Consider the following 12477-nt stretch of genomic DNA (forward strand, 5'->3'; position numbering starts at 1 on the left):
CTGCCTCGGCAATTATTGATTCCATAAATTTTCCCACTATGGAGGTTAGGCTTATTGGTCTATAGTTCGAAGCTAAGGACCTGTCACCTGTTTTGAAAATAGGTATCACATTTGCCATTTTCCACTTATCTGGCACCATGCCAGTTTGTAGTGATATGTTGAAAAGATTAGCCAAAGGTGTGCTAAGCTCCTCTTTACATTCCTTTAGAACCCTTGCATACAGTTCATCAGGGCCTGGGGATTTGTTAGGTTTCAATTTATCTATTTGCCTAAGGACCATGTCACTTGTGACCCTAATAGTGCACAGTTTATTATCGTCCTGTTCTACATAATTTATCATTACTGGTATATCGCTGGTATCCTCCTGTGTAAAAACTGAGAGGAAGTATGTGTTAAAAATTCTACACATTTCCTTATCACTGTCAGTGAGCTGACCCGAGGAACTTTTGAGTGGGCCTATCTTGTCCCTGATCTTACTTCTGTATACCTGAAAGAATCCTTTTGGGTTAGTCTTCGATTCTCTTGCAACTTTAACCTCATAATCTCTTTTTGCTTTTCTAATTCCCTTTTTTATTTCTCTCTTTAACTGAATATATCGATTTCTTAATTGCCCCTCTCCTCTTTTGATTTGCCTATATATGCCTCTCTTTTGACCAATCAGATATTTTAATCTATTGTTCATCCATTTAGGATCATTTTTGTTTGATCTGATTTCCCTATTTGGAACATAATTTGACTGAGCAGCTAGAACTATGCCCTGGAAAGCATCATATCGGCAACCATCACCACCTACCTGACCCTTAGTCAGGTCATTCCAGTTCAGCCCACCTAAGTAATTTTTCAGTCCTATGAAATCAGCCAAGCGAAAGTCAGGGACGGAGACTTGATTGCCATTATTAGGGGAATTCCATGATATATTAAAACTGAGTGATTTGTGATCACTCTCCCCAAGCTCATCATTAACCTCAAGATTATTAATTAGTGTTTCCCTACTGGCAAGAACCAAGTCAAGGAGGTTATTTCCCCTAGTTGGCTCTGTCACAAACTGTTTTAAAAAACAATCCTGGATGGTATCAAGAAAGTCACCCGACTCTAAATTTCCTGTCAAATTGCTCCAGTCAATCTGTCTATAGTTGAAATCTCCCATTAGCACAACATTTTCGTATGTAGATGCCTTACGAATTTCGTCCCATAGAAGTTTACTGCACTCCCTATCAAGATTTGGGGCCCTGTAAATCACACCCAAAATTAGTTTTTCTCGGCCCTCGAGAAGCTGTAACCAAACAGATTCAGTGGCTGACGCTTCTAATTTAATATCTTGTCTTACACAACAATTTAAATTGTCTCTGACATACATCGCTACTCCACCACCTTTCCTGTTGACCCTGTCAGTGTGGAATAATTTATAGCCTTGTATGTGACATTCAGAGGGCATCTCTCTATCTTTCAGATTGAGCCAGGTCTCTGTTATAGCAATAATATCTATGTTTCCTGCACTTGCAATTAATCTTAGCTCATCTATCTTATTTCTAACACTCCTGCTATTAGTATAGTAAACCTTAAGGGAGCTAGTCCCTTGCTGCCCTCTGCTGCCCCCCTTTGTTAGCTGACCTGTTCTATTGTCTTTATTTATAACTTCATGCTGAATGCCTTTTATACATTTACTGTTTCCAACCCTAGTGTTGCAACCTGCTTGTTTCCCACACACACCCATACCTCTATCTTCCATCAGTTTAAAATCATAGGCATTTCACCAATGGCCTTCTCAATCGAGTCTGCAAGTGCTACCACCCCAGCCCCAGAGAGATGTACCCCATCCCTTGCATACATATCATGTTTGCCATAAAAGTTGTTCCAGTTGTCAATGAATGGGATTGCAAGTTCCTTGCAGTATCTGTCTAGCCAGCAATTTACACCAATTGCCCTAGACAACCATTCATTTCCTACTCCCCTTCTAGGCAAGATGCTACATATGATTGGGATCCCTCCCTTAGACTTAATGAAATCTATAGCTGACCTGTACTTATCTAGCAGCTCTTCTCTCCTACCCTTCCCAATATCATTTCCACCAGCACTGAGACAGATAATGGGCTTGTTCCCATTACCTGACATGATATTATCCAGCCTGTTGACAATGTCCCCAACACCAGCTCCAGGGAAGCACACTCTATCTCTCATCTTCTTATTCCTATTACAAAAAGCACGGTCAATATATCTTACCTGAGAGTCACCAACCACAAGAATGCGCTTACCTTCATTAGCAGGGGCAGTAGTACCCTTACCTTCACTGGCCACTGAAGTACATTCATCCTGGAGAACAGAGAAGCGATTTCCTACCTTCAGATCTTCACTCTTAACTTTCCTTACTCTGATGCGCCTCCCATTACTGTGAACAACTCGCCACTTGCAGCAGGTGCTGGGCTGCACCTCACTGCTGGTAGCTGTTGCTACCTCCCCAACTACAGCCTCCTCACAGCGAGAGACAGACTGCACCTCACTGCTAGAAGTCTCATTCCCCACAACTCCAGCCACCTCACACTCTCTCCCAGACCCATTGAGGTGGACCTTCAGCCTCCTAATCTCCTCCTGGAGAAGCAAGACCTCCTCCTTCAACTCTCCAACCTCAGTTTTTAAAACACTGCAGAAGCAAGCCATGCTTTGTAACCGTCCACGCTAATCCCCAAAGCAGCTCAGGGTCTGTGACCTCACGTCTTATATTCTTAATCAAAATGAGTTACATGGTGGGAACATGAACAGTGTGTAGAAAACCTTGTTCTGTACTAGTTACATGGATGGAAGGAACATGTGTGTGGAACCTCCTGTTGTATACTAGTTAGATATGGAGAGGCAGAAGACAATGTAACATTGACAATACATCGTTTGCTGTATATATGCTTATCCTCTCTCTTCGTGCCTCTCGGTATTTTATACCAGTTACCTAAGCTGCTTCGATATTCTAGAATTATGTTAGGCTACGTGGAGGCAACAAACTCTGTTTCTACAGTATTGCCTAACACAGGATGAGTTTCAGTATGAGAGGATTAAAATATTGCAGTCTGAGCTGGAATTGTTGGTTATATGAACGGTTGAGGTCATGTGGGTGATTCAGTAAAGGAGCGGTACAAAGGTTGGATCCTCCACTCTGCTAATCGTGGGGACAACGTCAAGTATTCTGCTGTGAGCAGCAGAAGACTCCTACAGCACACCAGGGCATGAAGTGTGCGGGTGGGTGAGGGAGGGTGAGAAGCGATCTGTGATAGACGTGGAGAGAAAGAATTGAGTCGGTTGAGCAGAGAAGAATAAATGGGTAGATGGAAAGAAAATAGAAGGTAGGTAAAGGGAGTTTGAAGGAAACACTGTATAATAGGCACGCTTGGCAAGACCAGATGGTATAGTTACACTCACCCATCTGTACCTTATTTAGTTTAAAACCTTTGTTTTACTGACACTACGACTCTCACTGATTTAGCTGCTTGTCTTAATTATTTAGACCTGATTGGAAGTTTCTTATTACACTTTCTGAATGTGAATTTGTCGAGTTTGTATCCATGACTGAACACTCCTCTCCAGGAAGGTGTCTTGATGCTAGTGGCAGGCTCTTGTTCCAAGGAATTGGACCTATCCTCTCTTTGGATACATCCTAATTCTCCCATTTTCCATTTTTATGTCTCGTACTGGTTTAGCGCCCCTCGGCTATGAACGTAATAATGACGTTGAGAATTATCTTGTTCTCGTCGTTTACCTGGAGTTTACCTGGAGAGAGTTTCGGGGGTCAACGCCCCCGCGGCCCGGTCTGTGACCAGGCCTCCTGGTGGATCAGCGCCTGATCAACCAGGCTGTTGCTGCTGGCTGCACGCAAACCAACGTACGAGCCACAGCCCGGCTGATCAGGAACTGACTTTAGGTGCTTGTCCAGTGCCAGCTTGAAGACTGCCAGGGGTCTGTTGGTAATCCCCCTTATGTGTGCTGGGAGGCAGTTGAACAGTCTCGGGCCCCTGACACTTATTGTATGGTCTCTTAACGTGCTAGTGACACCCCTGCTTTTCATTGGGGGGATGGTGCATCGTCTGCCAAGTCTTTTGCTTTCGTAGTGAGTGATTTTCGTGTGCAAGTTCGGTACTAGTCCCTCTAGGATTTTCCAGGTGTATATAATCATGTATCTCTCCCTCCTGCGTTCCAGGGAATACAGGTTTAGAAACCTCAAGCGCTCCCAGTAATTGAGGTGTTTTATCTCCGTTATGCGCGCCGTGAAAGTTCTCTGTACATTTTCTAGGTCGGCAATTTCACCTGCCTTGAAAGGTGCTGTTAGTGTGCAGCAATATTCCAGCCTAGATAGAACAAGTGACCTGAAGAGTGTCATCATGGGCTTGGCCTCCCTAGTTTTGAAGGTTCTCATTATCCATCCTGTCATTTTTCTAGCAGATGCGATTGATACAGTGTTATGGTCCTTGAAGGTGAGATCCTCCGACATGATCACTCCCAGGTCTTTGACGTTGGTGTTTCGCTCTATTTTGTGGCCAGAATTTGTTTTGTACTCTGATGAAGATTTAATTTCCTCATGTTTACCATATCTGAGTAATTGAAATTTCTCATCGTTGAACTTCATATTGTTTTCAGCAGCCCACTGAAAGATTTGGTTGATGTCCGCCTGGAGCCTTGCAGTGTCTGCAATGGAAGACACTGTCATGCAGATTCGGGTGTCATCTGCAAAGGAAGACACAGTGCTGTGGCTGACATCCTTGTCTATGTCGGATATGAGGATGAGGAACAAGATGGGAGCTAGTACTGTGCCTTGTGGAACAGAGCTTTTCACCGTAGCTGCCTCGGACTTTACTCTGTTGACGACTACTCTCTGTGTTCTGTTAGTGAGGAAATTATAGATCCATCGACCGACTTTTCCTGTCGTATTTACATATTTTTATTTATGCCTATCTTTTAACTATTTTAATAAATCACATTTTTTAAGAAGGTATATTCAGGGTTCTCTGTTTTGTTCATCAAGATGTCTGAGGCAGAAGATTAACTTTTATTATTATCTGTCTCTGTATTTTTCCAGCATTATTATGAGCCGGTAGGAGACTTGAACCTGCCTCGCATGGGCCAGTAGGCCTGCTGCAGTGTTCCTTCTTATATTCTTATGATACTAATGCTGCACCTCACAATGTAAATGTTGCAATAATGTTGGTAGAATTACCGACAATATGTTAATTAAAAGGATACTCATCAAAGATATTTATTTATTTATTTATTTATTTATTTTCAATTTGAGCACACTTACAGAGGTACAAAAAAAAATACAGATAAGAGCAGTATGCCAAAGCCACTTATACTATGCATAGCATTACGGGCTGGCTTAAAATTAACTTAAGATTAACTAAGCAATGATGAAATCAGTGATAAAACATTAATGTAAACAGATTACTATAAAGCACAAGTGAGTATTACAAAGACAGGTCATATGGTTGCATTCAGTTAGGTAGTGATTCTGTTAGGTAGTGTATTTAAAAAAATAATAAAGTTAGATTCGGTTTTAGGTTTAACATTTATGTGATATAATTGTGAGAAACATTTAAGATATACAATTTATAAGGTTAAGTTATTCAGTATTTATTTGGTTTTGGGTGAGTAAGTGATCTTTGAGAAGAGACTTGAATTTATAAACAGGTTGTGTTTCTTTTATATTTACAGGTAATGAATTCCAGATTTTAGGGCCTTTTATGTGCATTGAGTTTTTGCATAGTGTGAGATGGACTTTATGCTATTCTTAACACTTATGCTACTTATACTACACATATTTAACTTCAACAGTATACTTTTTTTTACGTCAGATCGTACACTACCTCCAAGACTATACTTAAACAACTTTATATGACACTAGCGTGAGGAAGTGCTGTGGGCGAGGTGGAGAGAGAGAGAGAGAGAGAGAGAGAGAGAGAGAGAGAGAGAGAGAGAGAGAGAGAGAGAGAGAGAGAGAGAGAGAGAGAGAGAGAGAGAGAGAGAGAGAGAGAGAGAGAGAGAACGTTTGTCTACAGAACAAAAAGGTGAGGAAAGAGGTGAAGAAGGAGAGGGAACGTGACAGAGGTGAGAAGAAAGGTCCCCACCCAGCTGCTACTTAGTATTCTTGATGACACGGGAAACAGGAGAGTGATGATGGACGCCGGAATAAGTGTAGAACCTGACGGGAGAGAATTAGAGAGGGTAAAGCAAGAAATAGACTGCAATTGTTTAATTTTTTTTTATCTCATTAACGAAGGCAGTTTTATTGGACAAGTCTGACATCATGTGTAAAAAGGGTATTAATATATGTATGTTACGAGTGCACAGAAGGTTCATGAGGTTCAGAAGGAAGGTTAAGGTTCAGAAGTGAAAGTTCAGTACGAAGGTGAGGCTCAGAAGGAAGGTGAGGTTTAGTAAGAAGGTGAAGGTTCAGCAGCAACATGTTCAGGTTGGAAAAATTTAGGTTTAGAAAGAATGTAATGAATGTAATGACTTGGCAATAAAGTTGTGGACGAGTGGAGCAAACTTCCGAATATCGTCATTGAAATGAATAAACCATACCAATGAATACTTTGTGTAGCTTTAAATAGTTAACAGACCCAAATGGAAATAAGTCACTCTGACTTTTTCGGGTTATCCCAGGTAATTTATACTATGTGTAATAATTGTATCTGTACCTGAATAACCTTACATGAGTGGGTGTGAGTTTGACCTGCCTAGCATGGGCCAGTAGACCTGGAAGACAGGATAACAACAGGCCAGTAGGCCTGTTGCAGTACTCTCTCTTATGTTCTTGTAATAGAATGCTATGTAGGATGAAAAGATGGAAGAAAGAAAAAAAAACGGTGAGAGAGACGGAAAAAAAAAAAGCACATGGGGGCCACAGCAACCCTGACCCAACGACCATGTTTATTTTGCTTTCCCGAAGACCCTCTCCACATCTTCATGCTCCTCAAGGGGTCGTGATCCTAGGAACCAGAGCTACCCTTCGCCGTACTCAGAGTAGAACTTATTAAGAACATAAGAACGAAGGAACACTACAGAAGGCCTACTGGCCCATGCGAGGCAGGTCCAAGTCTCCTACCGGCTTAAGCCAATGCACCCAACCTAGTCAGGTCAGGTCACATTGACTTAAGGGAGGAACACGACAACCGACCTGGTAGCACAAACTATCAGGTCCAACTCACACCCACCCACATCCACTCATGTATTTATCCAACCTATTTTTAAAGCTACACAATGTTCTGGCCTCTATAACTGTACTCGGGAGTTTGTTCCACTCATCCACAACTCTATTACCAAACCAGTACTTTCCTATATCCTTCCTGAATCTGAATTTTTCAAACTTAAAACCATTGCTGCGAGTCCTGTCTAGGCTAGATATTTTCAGCACACTATTTACATCCCCTTTATTTATTCCTGTCTTCCATTTATACACCTCAATCATGTCCCCCCTAATTCTACGTCTTTCTAGAGAGTGCAGATTCAGGGCCCTTAGTCTATCCTCATAGGGAAGGTTCCTGATACATGGGATCAACCTTGTCATCCTCCTTTGTACATTTTCCAGAGCATTTATATCCATTCTGTAATACGGTGACCAAAACTGTGCAGCATAATCTAAATGAGGCCTAACCAAGGATGTATAGAGTTGAAGAACAACCTGAGGACTCCTATTATTTATGCTTCTTGATATGAAGCCAAGGATTCTATTAGCTTTATTGCGAACACTTATGCACTGTTGTCTTGGTTTCAGATTACTGCTAACCAGAACTCCTAAATCTTTTTCGCAATCCGTAATATTAAGATCTACATTATTTAGTTTATATGTGGCATGGTTATTGTCCTGTCCAACATTTAGAACTTTGCATTTGTCTATATTAAACTGCATCTGCCACTTCTCCGACCACTGCATCAGTCTATTCAAATCTTCCTGGAGTGCTCTAATGTCCTCATCAGAATGAATTCGACGGCCTATTTTGGTGTCATCGGCAAACTTGCTGATGTCGCTCTTTATGCCCTCATCTATGTCGTTTATGTAGATTGTGAACAGCAGGGGGCCCAACACTGACCCCTGTGGAACACCGCTCGTGACGCTTGCCCACTCTGATTTCTCCCCATTGCCCAGGTGCTGTATAACCCTACGGGTTTAGCGCTTCTCCATGAAAATAATAACAGCGTCTCAGTTAACCTATAATCAGAACATGGCTTGGCAAGGCTGAGGACACAGTAGTCTCCCAGTCCCTATATGTGACCCGTGGCCTGGTAGGCAACGTTCTCGCCTCACACACTGAGTGTCCGTTGTTCAATCCCCTGCATAGGTGAAAATGTTGGGCATGTTTCCTTACACCTGTTGTCCCTGTTCATCTAGCAGCAAGTAGGTACCTGGGTGTTAGTGGACTGGTGTGGGTGGCATTCTGGGGGACAAGACTAGGGACCACAATGGACATAAGACAGACAGTCCTCGATGACGCACTTTCTTGGGTTATCCTAGGTGGCTAACCCTCTACCATGGGTTAAAAATCCCAACAAAATCTTATCTCTCTTATGTTAGAGTCTAGTACTCACCCAGTTTCTATACAAGACTCCAGTACTCACCTACTTTCTATATGAGACTCCAGTACTCACCCAATTTTTATGACTCCAGTACTCACCCAGTTCCTATATAAGACTCCAGTACTCACCCAATTTTTATATAAGACTCCAGTACTCATCCAGTTCCTATATAAGAGTCCAGTACTCACCCAGTTTCTATACAAGACTCCAGTACTCACCCAGTTTCTGTATAAGACTCCAGTACTCACCCAGTTCCTATACGAGTCCAGTACTCATGGGGGTCCTATATAAGAGTCCAGTACTCATGGGGTCCTATATAAGAGTCCAGTACTCATGGGGGTCCTATATAAGAGTCCTTGGGTGATAAGGACAGTAATAGGTTTAGTAGAAAAATAGAAATGAGCAGGAAGGGTAAAGAAAAAGGAGAGTCTTTCAATGTTTATTATGCTAATTGCCGTAGTGCTAGGAATAAGATGGACGAGTTGAGATTAGTTGCTAGTGTAGGTAACATTGATGTATTTGCCTTAACTGAGACGTGGTTTAATTCAAAAAGTCGGGACATGCCTGCGGAATGTCATATTCAGGGTTTTAAATTGTTCCAAGAAGATAGAAGTATTGGGAGGGGGGGTGGGGTGGCATTGTATGTCCGAGATCGCTTGAACTGTTGCATAAAAACGGGTATTAAGTCTGAAGTAACACATACAGAGTCTGTTTGGATAGAATTTTCAGAGGGGCATGAAAAACTGATTTTAGGAGTGATATACCGTCCCCCTAACTTAGATAGGGACCAAGGGAAACTACTATGGGAGGAAATTGTTAAGGCCACAAGGCACGATAATGTAGTAATTCTAGGAGACTTTAACTTTAGTCATGTTGATTGGAATTTCTTGACTGGGAATTTAGAATCGTACGACTTCTTAGAAGTATTTCAGGATTGTTTTTTGAAGCAGTTTGTGACAGAACCTACAAGGGGAAATAACCTGCTTGACTTAGTTATGGCAAACAATGAATCCCTTGTTAATAATTTAGAAATTTCAGAGGAACTGGGTGCTAGCGACCACAAATCAATTACATTTAGCATTGAATGGAAGTACGATAGTAGCGATAACTCAGTAACAGTCCCAGATTTTCGCTTAGCAGATTACGATGGGCTTAGAGAACACTTATCATCTGTTGACTGGGGTAACGAAGAGAGCTATCAATATGACAGTTTTCTGAACACTATACATGCTGCTCAAAGAGCGTTTATCCCATATAAAGAAATTAGATCAAATAGAAATGACCCAAAATGGATGAATAATAGGCTCAAATATCTACTAGGGCATAAGAAAGGAATTTATAGGCGTATCAAAAGAGGTGAGGGTCATCTTATGAATCAGTATATTGACATTAAGAGGGACATTAAAAAGGGGATAAGAAAAGCTAAAAGGGACTATGAAATTAAAGTTGCTAGGGATTCTAAAACTAACCCAAAAAGTTTTTTCCAGGTCTATAGAACAAAAGTTAGAGATAAGATAGGTCCCCTTAAAAATAACTATGGGCACCTTACTGACAATGAGAATGAAATGTGCTTGATTTTGAATAATTATTTTCTCTCAGTTTTTACACAGGAAGACACTAACAATATTCCAGTAATTAATTTTTACAGTGGGCTAGAAGAAGATAAATTATGTAACATCACAGTCACTAGTGAGATGGTTGTGAGGCAGATAGACAGACTGAAGCAAAATAAGTCGCCGGGTCCTGATGAGGTTTTTTCAAGAGTTCTTAAGGAATGCAAAATGGAACTCTGTGAACCATTAACTAATATTTTTAATTTATCTCTTCAAACAGGTGTAGTGTCTGATATGTGGAAGATGGCTAATGTAACTCCTATTTTTAAAACAGGGGACAAGTCGTTACCGTCAAATTACCGCCCAATAAGCCTGACCTCAATTGTAGGCAAATTACTAGAGTCAATTATAGCTGAGATTATAAGAAGCCATCTCGATAAGCATAGCTTGATAAATGATACTCAGCATGGATTCACAAGAGGCCGGTCTTGTCTAACTAATTTATTAACTTTCTTCAGTAAAGCTTTTGAGGCTGTTGACCACAATAAAGAATTTGATATTATTTACTTAGATTTTAGTAAGGCCTTTGATAGAGTTCCGCACCATAGACTGTTAAAGAAAGTGGCAGCTCATGGCATTGGGGGAAAAGTGCTCTCGTGGATCGAGTCATGGCTCACTGACAGGAAGCAGAGAGTGTCCATAAATGGGGTTAAATCCGAGTGGGGATCTGTAACAAGTGGCGTTCCACAGGGATCAGTCTTGGGCCCGTTGTTGTTTATAATATATATCAATGATCTTGATGAGGGAATTACTAGTGATATGAGCAAATTCGCCGATGACACAAAGATAGGTAGGATAATTGATTCAAACGTAGATGTTAGGGAACTTCAGGAGGATTTAAACAAACTCTATTCTTGGTCAGAAAAGTGGCAGATGCAGTTCAATGTAGATAAATGCAAGGTTCTGAAGCTTGGGACCCCTCAAGGAAGGTTCCTTGATGTTGGTGAGGGGCTCTTGATTTAGGGAATTGGATCTGTGCTCCAGTTCCCCAAATTAAGCCTGAATGCCTTCCACATACCCCCCCAGGCGCTGTATAATCCTCCGGGTTTAGCGCTTCCCCCTTGATTGTAATAATAATAATGAAGCTTGGGAGTGCCCATAACCCTAGTACTTATAAATTAAATGATGTAGAACTTAGCCATACAGATTGCGAAAAGGACTTGGGGGTTATGGTGAGCAGCAACCTTAAACCAAGACAGCAATGCCTAAGCGTACGTAATAAGGCAAATAGATTACTGGGATTTATATCAAGAAGTGTAAGCAACAGAAGTCCAGAGGTCATACTGCAGCTTTATACATCATTAGTAAGGCCTCACCTTGATTATGCAGCTCAGTTCTGGTCTCCGTATTACAAAATGGACATAAATTCGTTAGAAAACATTCAGCGTAGGATGACTAAATTAATACATAGCATTAGAAATCTTCCTTATGAAGAAAGATTGAAGACTCTTAAGTTACATTCACTTGTTAGACGAAGAATGAGGGGAGACCTGATCGAAGTGTATAAGTGGAAGATAGGTATTAATAAAGGGGATATTAATAAGGTCTTGAGGATGTCTCTCCAAGAGAGAACGCGCAGTAATGGATTTAAATTAGATAAGTTTAGATTTAGAAAGGACATAGGAAAGTATTGGTTTGGAAATAGGGTAGTTGATGAGTGGAACAGTCTACCTAGTTGGGTTATTGAGGCTGGGACTTTGGGTAGTTTCAAATCTAGGTTGGATAAGTACATGAGTGGGAGGGGTTGGATTTGAGTGGGACTTTCACATCAGAGCTTATTTCTTGGGTGGCATTGAAAATTGGGTTGGGCAAATGTTTTGTTAGTGGGATGAATTGTAAAGGACCTGCCTAGTATGGGCCAGCAGGCCTCCTGCAGTGTTCCTCCTTTCTTATGTTATGTTCTTATGTACTCATGGGGGTCCTATATAAGAGTCCAGTACTCATGGGGGTCCTATATAAGAGTCCAGTACTCATGGGGGTCCTATATAAGAGTCCAGTACTCATGGGGGTCCTATATAAGAGTCCAGTACTCATGGGGGTCCTATATAAGAGTCCAGTACTCATGGGGGTCCTATATAAGAGTCCAGTACTCATGGGGGTCCTATATAAGAGTCCAGTACTCACCCAGTTTCTATGAGAAGCAGTTCAGGCACGTGTTATGACCACTCTACAAGACAGTAGCAGTGCTGCTTCTAGCAACACGAAGCACAGTACAACACAGTCCAACACTAACTGCACGCTTTAACACCATATATCATAGCACTAACACAGTCCAGCACCTTTTATCACCATTAACACTGTCGCACCCGCACAG

At 41.4% G+C, this 12477-nt stretch overlaps 1 protein-coding gene across 1 annotated transcript in view; it reads right to left on the reverse strand.

Annotated features, from left to right (window-relative positions):
- Positions 1-12477, reverse strand: part of LOC128694404 (acyl-CoA synthetase bubblegum family member 1) — a 166148-nt gene extending 153671 nt beyond the window's left edge. Inside the window, exon 1 of the mRNA XM_070097869.1 lies at positions 12288-12477. The gene's annotated coding sequence lies outside the window, so the exon portion shown is untranslated. The remainder of the gene's footprint in view (positions 1-12287) is intronic.

This window comes from Cherax quadricarinatus, chromosome 60, assembly GCF_038502225.1.
Source record: "Cherax quadricarinatus isolate ZL_2023a chromosome 60, ASM3850222v1, whole genome shotgun sequence".
NCBI classification, from domain to species: Eukaryota; Metazoa; Arthropoda; class Malacostraca; order Decapoda; family Parastacidae; genus Cherax; species Cherax quadricarinatus.